Genomic DNA, 15453 nt, shown 5'->3' on the forward strand with positions numbered 1-15453 from the left:
AAGGGAAACTGTTGAGGGTGAAAAACCCAGCAGCGTTGCAGTTCTTGGCAAAAACCCAGTGTGCCTGGTACCTTTCAAAGTCACTTTTGTCTTGCACATTCACCCTCTGAATGACACACACACACACAATCCAGGTCTCAATTGTCTCAAGGCTTAAATGTCCTTTTTTAGTCTGTTGCCACCCCTTCATCTACACTGATTGAAGTGGATTTAACAGGTGACATCAATAAGGGATCATAGCTTTCACCTGGATTCACCTGGTCAGTTTATGTCATAGAAAGAGCAGGTGTTCCTAATGTTTTGTACACTCAGTATAAATTGCAGTAGTTTATTTTGTTGCCATGGCCACCGTAATCTAGTGCAGAAATGAAACCAAAACAAAAATTGAAGAATCTAAAGACAATTGTGATTGTGTGGCACAATCCCTGGTCAAGGGCAAAAATACACACAATTGTTAAAAAAATATATCTCTACTTATTCTGCCAACAAACAAAATGTTTTCAGTTAAATGTTGGGCTTCACTTAAAAGCCACAACACTATATATAGATGTATGGGCTTCCAGTTGGTTCAACAATAGAATCATTACTGTATTGGTCCTTTATCAAAGAGACATTCAGGAGGATTCCAACAAAGTAAAAATAACACTGAAACTATAGGAAAGCACCCTTCATACAGTAGAGGCTAACCGAGTAGGTCCGGCTGTGTGAAAACAACCCCGTCCCTGCATACAACTCATACAGTAGATGCTAACCGAGTAGGTCCGGCTGTGTGAAAACAACCCCGTCCCTGCATACAACTCATACAGTAGATGCTAACCGAGTAGGTCCGGCTGTGTGAAAACAACCCCGTCCCTGCATACAACTCATACAGTAGATGCTAACCGAGTAGGTCCGGCTGTGTGAAAACAACCCCGTCCCTGCATACAACTCATACAGTAGATGCTAACCGAGTAGGTCCGGCTGTGTGAAGACAACCCGTCCCTGCATACAACTCATACAGTAGAGGCTAACCGAGTAGGTCCGGCTGTGTGAAAACAACCCCGTCCCTGCATACAACTCATACAGTAGATGCTAACCGAGTAGGTCCGGCTGTGTGAAAACAACCCCGTCCCTGCATACAACTCATACAGTAGATGCTAACCGAGTAGGTCCGGCTGTGTGAAAACAACCCCGTCCCTGCATACAACTCATACAGTAGATGCTAACCGAGTAGGTCCGGCTGTGTGAAAACAACCCCGTCCCTGCATACAACTCATACAGTAGATGCTAACCGAGTAGGTCCGGCTGTGTGAAAACAACCCCGTCCCTGCATACAACTCATACAGTAGATGCTAACCGAGTAGGTCCGGCTGTGTGAAAACAACCCCGTCCCTGCATACAACTCATACAGTAGATGCTAACCGAGTAGGTCCGGCTGTGTGAAAACAACCCCGTCCCTGCATACAACTCATACAGTAGATGCTAACCGAGTAGGTCCGGCTGTGTGAAAACAACCCCGTCCCTGCATACAACTCATACAGTAGATGCTAACCGAGTAGGTCCGGCTGTGTGAAAACAACCCCGTCCCTGCATACAACTCATACAGTAGATGCTAACCGAGTAGGTCCGGCTGTGTGAAAACAACCCCGTCCCTGCATACAACTCATACAGTAGATGCTAACCGAGTAGGTCCGGCTGTGTGAAAACAACCCCGTCCCTGCATACAACTCATACAGTAGATGCTAACCGAGTAGGTCCGGCTGTGTGAAAACAACCCCGTCCCTGCATACAACTCATACAGTAGATGCTAACCGAGTAGGTCCGGCTGTGTGAAAACAACCCCGTCCCTGCATACAACTCATACAGTAGATGCTAACCGAGTAGGTCCAGCTGTGTGAAAACAACCCCGTCCCTGCATACAACTCATACAGTAGATGCTAACCGAGTAGGTCCGGCTGTGTGAAAACAACCCCGTCCCTGCATACAACTCATACAGTAGATGCTAACCGAGTAGGTCCAGCTGTGTGAAAACAACCCCGTCCCTGCATACAACTCATACAGTAGATGCTAACCGAGTAGGTCCGGCTGTGTGAAAACAACCCCGTCCCTGCATACAACTCATACAGTAGATGCTAACCGAGTAGGTCCGGCTGTGTGAAAACAATCCCGTCCCTGCATACAACTCATACAGTAGATGCTAACCGAGTAGGTCCGGCTGTGTGAAAACAACCCCGTCCCTGCATACAACTCATACAGTAGATGCTAACCGAGTAGGTCCGGCTGTGTGAAAACAACCCCGTCCCTGCATACAACTCATACAGTAGATGCTAACCGAGTAGGTCCGGCTGTGTGAAAACAACCCCGTCCCTGCATACAACTCATACAGTAGATGCTAACCGAGTAGGTCCGGCTGTGTGAAAACAACCCCGTCCCTGCATACAACTCATACAGTAGATGCTAACCGAGTAGGTCCGGCTGTGTGAAAACAACCCCGTCCCTGCATACAACTCATACAGTAGATGCTAACCGAGTAGGTCCGGCTGTGTGAAAACAACCCCGTCCCTGCATACAACTCATACAGTACCCGAGCCTAGTCTGTTTATAGACGCTAAATAGGCTTACTGTTCCCACATGGTCATTTCTCCATGTTACAGCTCGTTTTTACAGAAGATAGACAGGAAACAGAGGGACCACCTGTGCTAATTGCTATATCTGTCTCCAAACATCTGTGTGTAACAGAAGAAGGCCGTCACAAATGTTACTGAAAATACTGTCGGCTGCTGCTGGTGTTAAAAACCGTTAAAACAGTGTTCAGTTAGTGTGTGTTTTCCAGTCGTGAAATAATTTTGATTTGACATGAAAGTAGAAGGCTTTATGTTTAGATGGAGTATTTGGTTGTTTTGGCTGCCAGAGCCAGTCTACCTCTGAAAATATAAGGACCTAATGGAGTAACAGTAGGCTCCTTAAGAGTACATCTTGGGCTACAAGTACAGGTACTTCTCGTTGTTTGGCCCAAGTTAGCTCTGGAAAACATTTCTCTCCGTAGTGTTTTCAGCAGTTAGCTTCTCCCAAGGCTGCATCTGTGTGAACTACAGTTCCGACACTGTGTTTTAACGTTTAGAAACAGGTTGAAAAACATATGCTGATAGGACCATTATCTTTCATATCAGCAAATAATTATCTTAAAAAATAAATCTATACACTTACTGTAGGAGGTTTGTACAGGTCAATACACTGTGTCAGAGATACTGGATATAATGACGAGATGCTTGTGTCTCTGCCCTAACATTGGGATTCCATGTCCACAGAGCAGAACAGTGAGCTGTCAATCTCCCGCCTATTCCTCTCTTTGGATTGGTGGATACATCTCGTTATTCTAATGCTTTTTTTGAATATTCTATGAGGGGTGTTGACGTCAACTGCCTGCATTCAATGGAGAGTGAGATGCTATGCTAGCCTCATAAATACGTATATAGACCATCTCGAATTTCAAACAGGGACAACTCCTATATGGAGTTTTTCTCTCAAAGTTACCGGGTTGTCACGTGCATCACACTTATATCAGTACATTTGTCACGCCCTGGTCTTAGTATTTTGTGTTTTCTTTATTTATTTGGTCAGGCCAGGGTGTGACATGGGTTTATTTTGTGGTGTGTTTGTGTATTGGGGTTTTTCGTAGGTTTTGGGATTGTGGCTTAGTGGGGTGTTCTAGCAAAGTCTATGGTTGCCTGAGGCGGTTCGCAATCAGAGGCAGGTGATTCTCGTTGTCTCTGATTGGGAAGCATATTTAGGCAGCCATATTCTTTGAGTGTTTGGTGGGTGATTGTTCCTGTCTCTGTGTTAGTTGCACCAGTTTAGGCTGTTTCGGTTTTCACGTACGTTTTTGTATTGATTGTGTTTATTTGTCTATTAAACATGTATCGAATTAACCACGCTGCATTTTGGTCCGACTCTCCTTCGGAAGAAAACCATAACAACATTCGTAACAACTTGAGCGTCACGAAACTTCCATTTGATCAGATAAACCTCAAATATTAAAATAGCAATACATTTTGTCCTCACTAAATTTGACACTCATTGCCCTCCTCACTTGCTTAATATTAATGATCTGCTTAACGTGGACAGATTTTGGGCGGAGTTAACCCTCTCGCTTCGCCTCTTCCTCGCTGGCTGTGAATGCCTCCAGTTGACCAACTACACTTCCTCCCCAGTTATGCTTACACACAGATAGCCAATAGGTACAGCCTCTGTCTTCCGCAAACATGCACTGTGACATGGAGACATGGCAGTGTGGGAACATTAACCCTATAAAGGTGTGTATCAATTGAACATTTTATTTTATCGCTGTGGTTCTTGTGCGTCCAAAACCGTACCGCAAGAGATGCATGTTAAGGTTCAGACCGAATGCTGGGGCTCTTAACAAAACTCCCCTCTACAGGAGATGCCTTCGTTCAATGACTCTTCTGTGTAATGATGAAGGGTTTACAATACTTCTAGGCTGGTCACTAGTATACAAACTGGGTCAGAATGTACAACTTTTCTAGAAAATATACCCCAAACTGTTTAGGCTGGTGAGGTGGACAACACACATGAGGAACCTCCTCATTATCTTGTCATTATAAACAGGCTAGTAACTACTTGTGTTGAGGCAGTAAAGCCAGGCTTGGCTCTTGAAACTGGAAGGTTAGAAGCAGGTTTAAAACTATATATTTGACATTTCTCTAGTTTCATAATTGTAACCTCTAGTATTTTGAACCTGCATCATTCACTGACAAATTCAACCCCCACCCCCCCAGGTGAACGTTTTGGTTTCTGCCCTAGCACTACACAGCTGATTCAAATAACCAACTCATTATCAAGCTTTGATTATCTGAATCAGCTGTCTGGTGCTAGGGCAAAATACAAAATGTGTGCCCAGGGGGGGCCCCAGGACCGAGTTTGGGAAACCCAGATATAGATAGATCACTGTAGACAGAAATAACACCTGTAAAATGTGAGATTCCAACCGTACTGGTTTGTCTGGCTTGGGACAGACAGACAGAAATGTGTAGATATGACTTCTTCATCTGGAGAACATCAGAGGGCTTTTGTATTATCAGTCAGTTAGCAGAGCAGAAGAGTGAGAGGATTTACTCCGCCCAAAATCTGTCTGCATGAGATAAGCCCTTTTTATGGAGGTCTAAGAATGTCAAATTACGTGAGGCTTATTTGATCTAATAGAAGTTTCCGTAATGTTTAGGCTGTTACAAATGTACTGATATCAGTGGGTGCCTGTCGCATTCCGGCAACTGAGAAAAACGACTTAGTTGGGCCTGTTGTTCACACGCATATCTGCCCTCTCATTGGCTAGAATGATCCCACCTGATCTCGCCTGCCTTCAATAATTGAGGACATGTATTTCCATTGTTACTTGGCTATCTCTATCAATATAATACAGTAGATCATCTTTGGCATAGCTACAAACATTTCACCTGTGTTTGTGACTGTCCCCTAGTGGAGGAACAACACACTTTAACACTGGCACCGTCTCTAGAAAAACACATGGGTTATACTAGCTGGGGTGTATTCCACAGTCCATTGCATAGTTTGTCTGTTGCCGTTTACTCTAAACACTGTTGAGTTCCGTTCTGTTTTCAAACAGAAGCTGTAATTCAGAAGAAATTGGAAGGAACCCCAAAAACTTGATTTTAATTGTATGGTTCTAAAGTGAACTACAACTTCCATTTAAGAACCAAACATATTTGATGTTATGTTGAGTGTTTGGAGTAACAGGCGAAACGTTTTGCAGCAGAATCCAACTAAGAGCCCATTTATGCTTGATCCGAAGATGTGATCGGAGGCACCGTATGGATGATGTGACGAAAGTGCGTAGCCTCCGGGGGCAGGCAAATTGAGCTCCATACTGCACCGCTGTGCACCTCTCAAATGTTGTCACAATGCGGAGGGCTCCATGTTGCTCCGTGTTGACGGAAGGTGGGGGCATGAGTTCCTGTATAAACACAAGTTAACTTCCTTGACAACTTCCTTCACAACAGCTCTGCAAATTTCACCAACTTTAAACATCTGCTATCTGAGCAGCTAACCGATCGCTGCAGCTGTACATAGTCCATCTGTAAATAGCCCACCCAATCTACCTACCTCATCCCCATACTGTTTTTATTTACTTTTCTGCTCTTTTGCACACCAGTATCTCTACTTGCACAGCATCATCTGCTCATTTATCACTCCAGATTAAACTGTAACTATTCACTCCTATGGCCTATTTATTGCCTACCTCCTCATTACTTTTGCACACAATGTATATAGACATTCTTTTTTTTATACTATGTTATTGACTTGTTTATTATGTTATTGGCTTGTTTATTGTTTATTCCATGTTATGCTATGTGTAACTCTGTGTTGTCCACACTGCTATGCTTTATCTTGGCCAGGTCGCAGTTGTAAATGAGAACTTGTTCTCAACTAGCCTACCTGGTTAAGTAAAGGTGTTCTCAACTAGCCTACCTGGTTAAATAAAGGTGTTCTCAACTAGCCTACCTGGATAAATAAAGGTGTTCTCCACTAGCCTACCTGGTTAAATAAAGGTGTTCTCAACTAGCCTACCTGGTTAAATAAAGGTGTTCTCAACTAGCCTACCTGGTTAAATAAAGGTGAAATAAAAGAAATACCTTTTAAAAAACAGCTCTGCGAAGCACAGTAAGTATGAGTGCCCTGACTTCTACACAGGCCTCATCACTAAATGCTGCACGTCCAATTCAGACCTCAGACTGACCATGCAGCGCCTCAATGAACACACTCCAGGGGTATATTCACTAGGATCCAAACAGAAGCAAACGTAACGGGGAGGGACCTACCAAAATGTGTCCAATAGAAACTCTTGTGATTGGACTGATGACTAATGGTGTACAAGACTTATACCTCTGGTGTGAGTCTTGTCAAATAGATTGTTCACTTTTCCCCATGTGTTCTCACCTGCTCTACTTTGTCACCTCTGTAGAAATGCCACGGCTAATAAATATGCAGCTGAATCTGTTGCTTCTCTTTCTTGTTGTGCATCTTTTCATTACCCTTTTTTCATGATATCCAATTGGCAGTTACAGTCTTGTCCCTTCATTGCAACTCCTGTACAGACTCAGGAGAGGCGAAGATCAAGGGCCGTGCGTCCTCAGAAACACAACTCAGCCAAGCTGCACTGCTTCTTGACACAACACCCACTTAACCCGGATGCCAGCCGCAACAATGTGTCAGAGGAAACACCATACACCTGGCAACCGTGTCAGCGTGCATGTGACCTGCCCGCCACAGGAGTCGTTAGAGTGCGATGGGACAAGGACATCCCGGCCAGCCAAACACTCCCCTATCCAGACGATGCTTGGCCCATTGTGTGCCGCGCCATGGGTCTTCCGGTCACAGCCGGCTGCAACGGAGTCTGGACTCGAACCAGGATCTCTAGTGGCACAGCTAGCTACCAGGCAGTGATGCAGCCTGTCAGAATGCTCTCGATGCATCTGTAGAAGCTTGTGAGGTTCTTAGGGGCCATGCCGAATTTCTTCAGCCTCCTGAGGTTGATCTCCTGCCATCCCTTTTTTCTCTCGTTCTGTCCTTCTCCCTCAATGTTCTCCTTCTCTCATGTTGTCCTTCTCCCTCAATGTTCTCCTTCTCTCATGTTGTCCTTCTACCTCAATTTCTCCTTCTCTTGTTTTGTCCTTCTACCTCAATTTCTCCTTCTTCTCTCGTGTTGTCCTTCTACCTCAATGTTCTCCTACTTTCCATTTCTTTTGTCTTTATCCAAAATGTTCCTCTCCTCTTCGTCCATCTTCACATCCATCTCCTTTTTTTCTTTACTTCCTTTTCTCTGCTTCCTCCCGTTCTTCCTCCCTCTCTATCATCCACCCATTTCTGCTGATCTCTCCATTATATTCCTCCCGTCTCCTCCCCCTGCTCTCTCTCCTGTGCTTTACTTCTCCTCTCCTTAGTTTCCTCATCTCTCCTCTCTGGGTGGGTGGGATCTGAGCGTCTGTCATCTGACTGTTCAGAAAATGATCTAATCAAGTGTGTTTGTGTTAGTGATGCGGGGGTTGACTCAGTCCCTGTGGTTATATGTGCGGGGCGGGTGGGTTTAGGGTCCTGAAATATTGAAGGGTGAGTGGCAGGCGGGTTGAATAAAGAGAAAGCAATACCTTAAATCCATAAATGTATCGTTCTTGTGCAATTTCTATCTGTATGGAATATGGAGGTTATTCTGTCATTATTTTGAAGGCTATCTGTCATCAGTACTTAAGCCTAAGCTTTAGGGCCGAACCGTAGACCTATAGGGCACCAAGTAGCCTACATGCTAATGGCCAAATACTTTTGGGAACGGGCAGAGTTTAATTCAATAAGAGAAAAGCAGTGAAATGGAGAGTTGAAAATAAAGAGAAGGGAGGACCAGAGAAGTAATTTTCTGGAAAGAGTTGGTGGTAAATTAGAATGCTGGCAGCTATGTTATGTGCGATCATTTGTATTTGTATTTATTAAGGATCCCCATTAGCTGTTGCCAAGGCAGCAGCTACTCTTCCTGGATCCAGCAAAATACAATTTTAAAAACATTACAATACATTCACAACACATTAAGTGTGTGCCCTCAGGCCCCTACTCTACTACCACATATCTACAACACAAAATCCATGTGTACGTGTGTTTATAGTGGCTATGTTATCGTGTGTACCTGTGTTTGGGTTGCTTCACAGTCCCCGCTGTTCCATAAGGTGCATGATGTTACCAGATGTGGAATAGACTTCCATGTAGTCATGGCTCTATGTAGTACCTTGCACCTCCCATAGTCTGTTCTGGACTTGGGGAGTATGAAGAGCCCTCTGGTGGCATGTCTTGTAGGGTGTGCATGGGTGTCCGAGCTGTGTGGCAGTAGTTTAAACAGACAGCTAGGTGCATTCAACATGTCAATACCTCTCACAAATAAACTCAGCAAAAAAAGAAACATCTTCTCACTGTCAACTGTGTTTATTTTCAGCAAACTTAACATGTGTAAATATTTGTATGAACATAAGATTCATCAACTGAGAAATAAACTGAACAAGTTCCACAGACATGTGACTAACATAAATAGAATAATGTGTCTCTGAACAAAAGGGGGGTCACAATCAAAGTAACAGTCAGTATCTGGTGTGGCCACCAGCTGCACTAACTACTGCAGTGCATCTCCTCCTCATGGACTGCACCAGATTTGCCAGTTCTTGCTGTGAGATATTACCCCACTCTTCCAGCAAGTTCCCAGACATTTATGGCCCTAGCCCTCACCCTCCAATCCAACAGGAGATTGAGATCCGGGCTCTTTGCTGGCCATGGCAGGACACTGACATTCCTGTCTTACAGGAAATCATGCACAGAATGAGCAGTATAGCTGGTGGCATTGTCATGCTGGAGGGTCATGTCAGGATGAGCCTGCAGGAAGGGTACCACTTGAGGGAGGAGGATGTCTTCCATGTAACGCACAGCATTGAGATTGCCTGCAATGACAAGAATCTCAGTCAGATGATGCTGTGACACACCGCCCCAGACCATGATGGACCCTTCACCTCCAAATCGATCCCGCTCCAGAGTACAGGCCTCGGTGTTATGCTCATTCCTTCTATGATAAACACGAATCCGACCAACTCTGGTCAGACAAAACCACGGCTCATCAGTGAAGAGCACTTTTTGCCAGTCCTGTCAGGTCCAGCAACGATGGGTTTGTGCCCATATGCGACGTTGTTGCCGGTATTGTCTGGTGAGGACCTTCCTTTACAAGGCCTACAAGCCCTCAGTCCAGTCTCTCTCAGCCTATTGCGGACAATATGGGCACTGATGGAGGGATTATGCGTTCCTGGTGTAACTCGGGCAGTTGTTGTTGCCATCCTGTACCTGTCCCTGCAGGTGTGATGTTCGGATGTACCGATCCTGTGCAGGTGTTGTTACACGTGGTCTGGCCCTGCGAGGATAATCAGCTGTCTGTCCTGTCTCCCTGTAGCGCTGTCTTAGGCGTCTCACAGTACGGACATTGTAATTCAGGGGACCCTGGGCATTTTTCTTTTGGTGTTTTTCAGAGTCAGAAAGGCCTCTTTAGTGTCCTAAGTTTTCATAACTGTGACCTTAATTGCCTACCGTCTGTAAGCTGTTAGTGTCTTAACGACCGTTCCACAGGTGCATGTTCATTAATTGTTTATGGTTCAGTGAACAAGCATGGGAAACAGTGTTAAAACCCTTTACAATGAAGATCTGTGAAGTTATTTGGATTTTTACAAATTATCTTTGAAAGACAGGGTCCTGAAAAAGGGACATTCCTTTTTTTTGCTGAGTTTACAAGTAGTGATGAAGTCAATCTCTCCTCCACTTTGAGCCAGAAGAGATTGACATGCATATTATTAATGTTAGCTCTCTGTGTACATCCAAGGGCCAGCCGTGCTGCTCTGTTCTGATTGTGAGGCGCTGTACACATTTATACACATTTGACAGTCATAAGACAGGGAATAGGCCTATGGTACGTCAAGGGGACTGTTGCCTGCTGTTCAGATGGGTTAACTGGAAACTGAAATATGGAGACTGTAGGTCTATAACCACACACATAGCTTTAATGTTAGATCCTGCACAATTAAGCATTTCTTGCAGTAAAATGATACACCAAATGTAGGCTAAATTCTGAGTCTGGAACAGGAGAAATATGATTGATTTATTCCAACATCTTGAGAGAATGTGTATGCAGCTAGAGGTGCTATCTTTATCAGCTGATACGATTTAAACCACATAAAATAGGCTATGCATCCAAGCTGAACAGAAATCTTATCAGAAACATGTTGGGTCCTTTTCGTAGCTTTTTATTTCCTCACAACCGGTCAAACTGATGTCATTTGGACATTTGGGGATAAGCGGAGATGACGGAGACCTTTACCGATGTCAGCTACATTGAAGCATTCATTATATCGATTTATTCCGTTATTCTGGTGAGCAAGAGTTTATTTAGTCTTCTCAGGAAACAGAGCTTCTCTTTTATCTAATTATAGACAAGCTGACTAACAAATAGCCTGCCATAATGTCAGTAATTAAAAGCAGAAACATGGAGGCTGCTGAGGGCAGGACAACTCATAATGTCTGGAATGGAGTCAATGGAATGGCATCAACCACATGAAACACATTCCATTCACTCCATTCCAGCCATTATTATGAGCCCTCCTCCCCTCAGCAGCCTCCACTGCTGTATACTGTATGTGTGTCTGTGTGTGTACAGTTATATGCCAAACTACATGTATGATAATTGGACAGGCTTAACTGAGTAGGGGTGGGTGTGTGGATGGCAGCCCATCAGTTTAGTTTACTCTGTGAGTGCATGCTAACGAGACTAGGGAGTGGATCAATTACACAGGGAATCACTGCTCTGTGATGAACACACTAGAGATTCCTTTGCTCGGCTCTCCTTGCCATCCTCAATAACGTCGTTGTGATTCGCAATAACATTTATTTCCCGGTTAGCATTGAATTAGCCTGTCAGGGAAGCTCCTATAGCATTGCTGCTGAGAGTGCACTCAGGCATGAGGCTTATGTGCTCGTAATGACAATGTGTTTTCTTCCTTCCATTCAAACTCTCTCTGTTTGCTTTCTGTCCTGCCTGCGATCAATTCCAACATTGTTTTTCTAAGAGACACGCTGTGAAATCATTGTGGGGGTGCAGTGAATGAACAAAGGCAGTTGGGACAGAATGAGGACGACAGAGTGGAAACAAATGTGGTTTTCCATGTAAATAGATGTTTCCCTCGCGCTTGTCCTAGGGGTTGCTGTCATATTCATAATGTGCTTCTGTGAGTGTTGGGATGGGAGTGACGTGCCACACAATGTGGATGTCTGCTAGATATCCTCTCTCTTTCGCTCCTGTCTTCCTTCGTTCCTCGTCCTAAAGATGGAGTGACTGGAAAGGTGTAGAGAGAGAAGAACCATGTCTCTGTCTCTCTCTCTGTCTCGCTCTCCTTCTCGCTCACTGTCGCGCTCTCTCTCTCCGTCTATCTGTCTCCATCTCTTTCTTTCTCCTCACCAGAAGCTCTCCCATGCCGACTTCAAACCTGATTTGGGGAGATGTAAATAATGGATAAAAGCACAACAAGCGGTAATCAGACTTATTATCAGCTCGTCTCCTGCCTCACACAGCTGCCAAACACCAGTGTTGAATAATACAGTGGGTAGACATCCTTTCACAGCATCACCGTCTGACCAGCATGCCAATGGCCCGGTGTCACAGAGCAAACTGGGACTGATCACTTATTGATGGAGGTGAGATTCATGTTTGGGCATTGAGGATGCTGTGTGAGGTCTGGAGAAAAAGGAGCATTGCCAGTTGGTTATATGTGTATCCCAAATGGCACCCTATTCCCTATATAGTGCACTACTTTTGACTTTGGCCCCTATTCAAATCAAATCTAATCAAATGTATTTATATAGCCCTTCGTATATCAGCTGAAATCTCAAGGTGCTGTACAGAAACCCAGCCTAAAACCCCAAACAGCAAACAATGCAGGTGTAGAAGCACGGTGGCTTGGAAAAACTCCCTAGAAAGGCCAAAACCTAGGAAGAAACCTAGAGAGGAACCAGGCTATGAGGGGTGGCCAGTCCTCTTCTGGCTTTGCCAGGTGGAGATTATAATAGAACATGGCCAAGATGTTCAAATGTTCATAAATGACCAGCATGGTCAAATAATAATAATCACAGTAGTTGTCGAGGGTGCAGCAAGTCAGCACCTCAGGAGTAAATGTCAGTTGGCTTTTCATAGCCGATCATTAAGAGTATCTCTACCACTCCTGCTGTCTCTAGGGAGTTGAAAACAGCAGGTCTGGGACAGGTAGCACGTCCGGTGAACAGGTCAGGATTCCATAGCCGCAAGCAGAACAGTTGAAACTGGAGCAGCAGCACGGCCAGGTGGATTGGAGACAGCAAGGAATAATCATGTCAGGTAGTCCTGAGGCATGGTCCTAGGGCTCAGGTCCTCAGAGAGAAAGAGAGAATTAGAGAGAGCATACTTAAATTCACACAGGACACCGGATAAGACAGGAGAAGTACTCCAGATATAACAAACTGACCCTAGCCCCCGACACATAAACTACTGCAGCATAAATACTGGGGTCAGGAGACACTGTGGCCCCATCCGATGATACCCCCGGACAGGGCCAAACAGGAAGGATATAACCCCACCCACTTTGCCAAAGCACAGCCCCCACACCACTAGAGGGATATCTTCAACCACCAACTTACCATCCTGAGACAAGGCCTAGTATAGCCCACAAAGATCTCTGCCACGGCACAACCCAAGCGGGGGCGCCAACCCAGACAGGAAGATCACGTCAGTGACTCAACCCACTCAAGTGACGCACCCCTCCTAGGGACGGCATGAAAGAGCACCAGTAAGCCAATGACTCAGCCCCTGTAATAGGGTTAGAGGCAGAGAATCCCAGTGGAGAGAGGGGAACCGGCCAGGCAGAAACAGCAAGGGCGGTTTGTTGCTCCAGAGCCTTTCCGTTCACCTTCACACTCCTGGGCCAGACTACACTCAATCATATGACCCACTGAAGAGATGAGTCTTCTGTAAAGACAAAGGTTGAGACCGAGTCTGCGTCTCTCACATGGGTAGGCAGACCATTCCATAAAAATTGAGCTCTATAGGAGAAAGCCCTGCCTCCAGCTGTTTGCTTAGAAATTCTAGGGACAATTAGGAGGCCTGCGTCTTGTGACCGTAGCGTACGTGTAGGTATGTACGGCAGGACCAAATCAGAAAGATAGTTAGAAGCAAGTCCATGTAATGCTTTGTAGGTTAGCAGTAAAACCTTGAAAACAGCCCTTGCCTTGACAGGAAGCCAGTGTAGGGAGGCTAGCACTGGAGTAATATGATCACATTTTTTCAGGATTCTAGCAGCCATATTTAGCACTAACTGAAGTATATTTAGTGCTTTATCCGGGTAGCCGGAGGGTAGAGCATTGCAGTAGTCTAACCTAGAAGTAACAAAAGCATGGATACATTTTTCTGCATCATTTATTCCCTATTTAGTGCACTACTTTTGACTTTGTTGTCCCTGGTCCAAATTGATGCACTATAGGGCATAGGGTGCTATTTCAGACACAGCCTAACTGTGACGGACGTGGTTTGGAAAGAAATGTTGAGCATTAAAAGTGCCCATTATGTGGTTTGGAAAGAAATGTTGAGTATTAAAAGTTACATTTGAGATCTTTGTAATTTTGTAATTTTCTAGCCTTGTAACAACATTAGCAAGCATTAACAGTGCTTTGATAGCTTTAAATTATGAATTAAAGTGAGGTTTTCATTTAATTAGCTTTTTTTTGTTGCAAGTATTCATCATTGGTGTTGCATGAATACCTACAAGTGCTTTCTGTGTCTCTGAGAGAGAACCCAACCTCAAAGTGATTCTATTTTTATTTCTAAACTGATTTGCACCTGTTTCTCAGTAGGAGGGCCAGTATGATAGTATGGGTCATTCACTAACCACATGGGTTGAGGGACCAAGATAGCTAGCAAAGCACTGTGGCTCAGGGTTATAAAACAGTTTTTTTGCATTCAATGTCCTGGTGGATTTGTAATTTAATAAAATACTGGACATAAGATGGGAAGAGAATGCAGTGATGGCTGTAATTACACATGTATTTAACTAGGCAAGTCAGTTAAGAACAAATTCTTATTTTCAATGACGGCCTAGGAATGATGGGTTAACTTCCTTGTTCAGGGGCAGAACAAAATATTTTTACCTTGTCAGCTCGGGGATTTGATCTTGCAACCTTGCGGTTCCTAGTCTAACGCTCTAAACACTAGGCTACCTGCCGCCCTGCTAGGCTACCTCTGCATACTTTAGTGGAGGTAGCCTAGCTGTTAAAGCATTGGCCCAGTAACCGAAAGGATGCTTGTTCAAATCCCCGAGCAGACAAGGTGAAATATCTATCTGTACCCCTTGAGCAAGACAAAACAAACAAACACACAATTAATACACACCTGTACATGTGTGAAACAGGATGAACACACAACAGTATGTGGACACCCCTTCAAATTAGTGGATTCGGCTATTTCAGACACTATCGTTGCTGGCAGGTGTATAAAATTGAGCACACAGCCATGCAATCTCCATAGACAAACATTGCCAGTATAATGGCCTACCTGAAGAGCTCAGTGACTTTCAACATGGCACAGTCAAAGGATGCCACCTTTCCAACACTTTGTCAAATTTCTGCCCTTTTTAGAGCTGCCCTGGTCAACTGTAAGTGCTGTTATTGTGAAGTGGAAATGTCTAGGAGCAACAACGGCTTAGCTGCAAGTGGTAGGCCACACAAGCTAACAGAACCGGGCCGCTGAAATGCGTAGCACATAAAAATTGCCTGTCCTCGGTTGCAACACTCACTACCGAGTTCCTCTCTGCCTCAGGAAGCAACGCCATCACAAGAACTGCACACAATCAC

At 44.6% G+C, this 15453-nt stretch overlaps 1 long non-coding RNA gene across 1 annotated transcript in view; it reads right to left on the minus strand.

Moving 5' to 3' along the window:
* Positions 1-3309, minus strand: part of LOC116360095 (uncharacterized) — a 44689-nt gene extending 41380 nt beyond the window's left edge. Inside the window, exon 1 of the long non-coding RNA XR_004206896.1 lies at positions 3187-3309. This is a non-coding gene — a long non-coding RNA (uncharacterized LOC116360095). The remainder of the gene's footprint in view (positions 1-3186) is intronic.
* Positions 3310-15453: the final 12144 nt, after the last annotated feature.

This window comes from Oncorhynchus kisutch, unplaced genomic scaffold (genome assembly GCF_002021735.2).
Source record: "Oncorhynchus kisutch isolate 150728-3 unplaced genomic scaffold, Okis_V2 Okis07a-Okis12b_hom, whole genome shotgun sequence".
Lineage (NCBI taxonomy): Eukaryota > Metazoa > Chordata > Actinopteri > Salmoniformes > Salmonidae > Oncorhynchus > Oncorhynchus kisutch.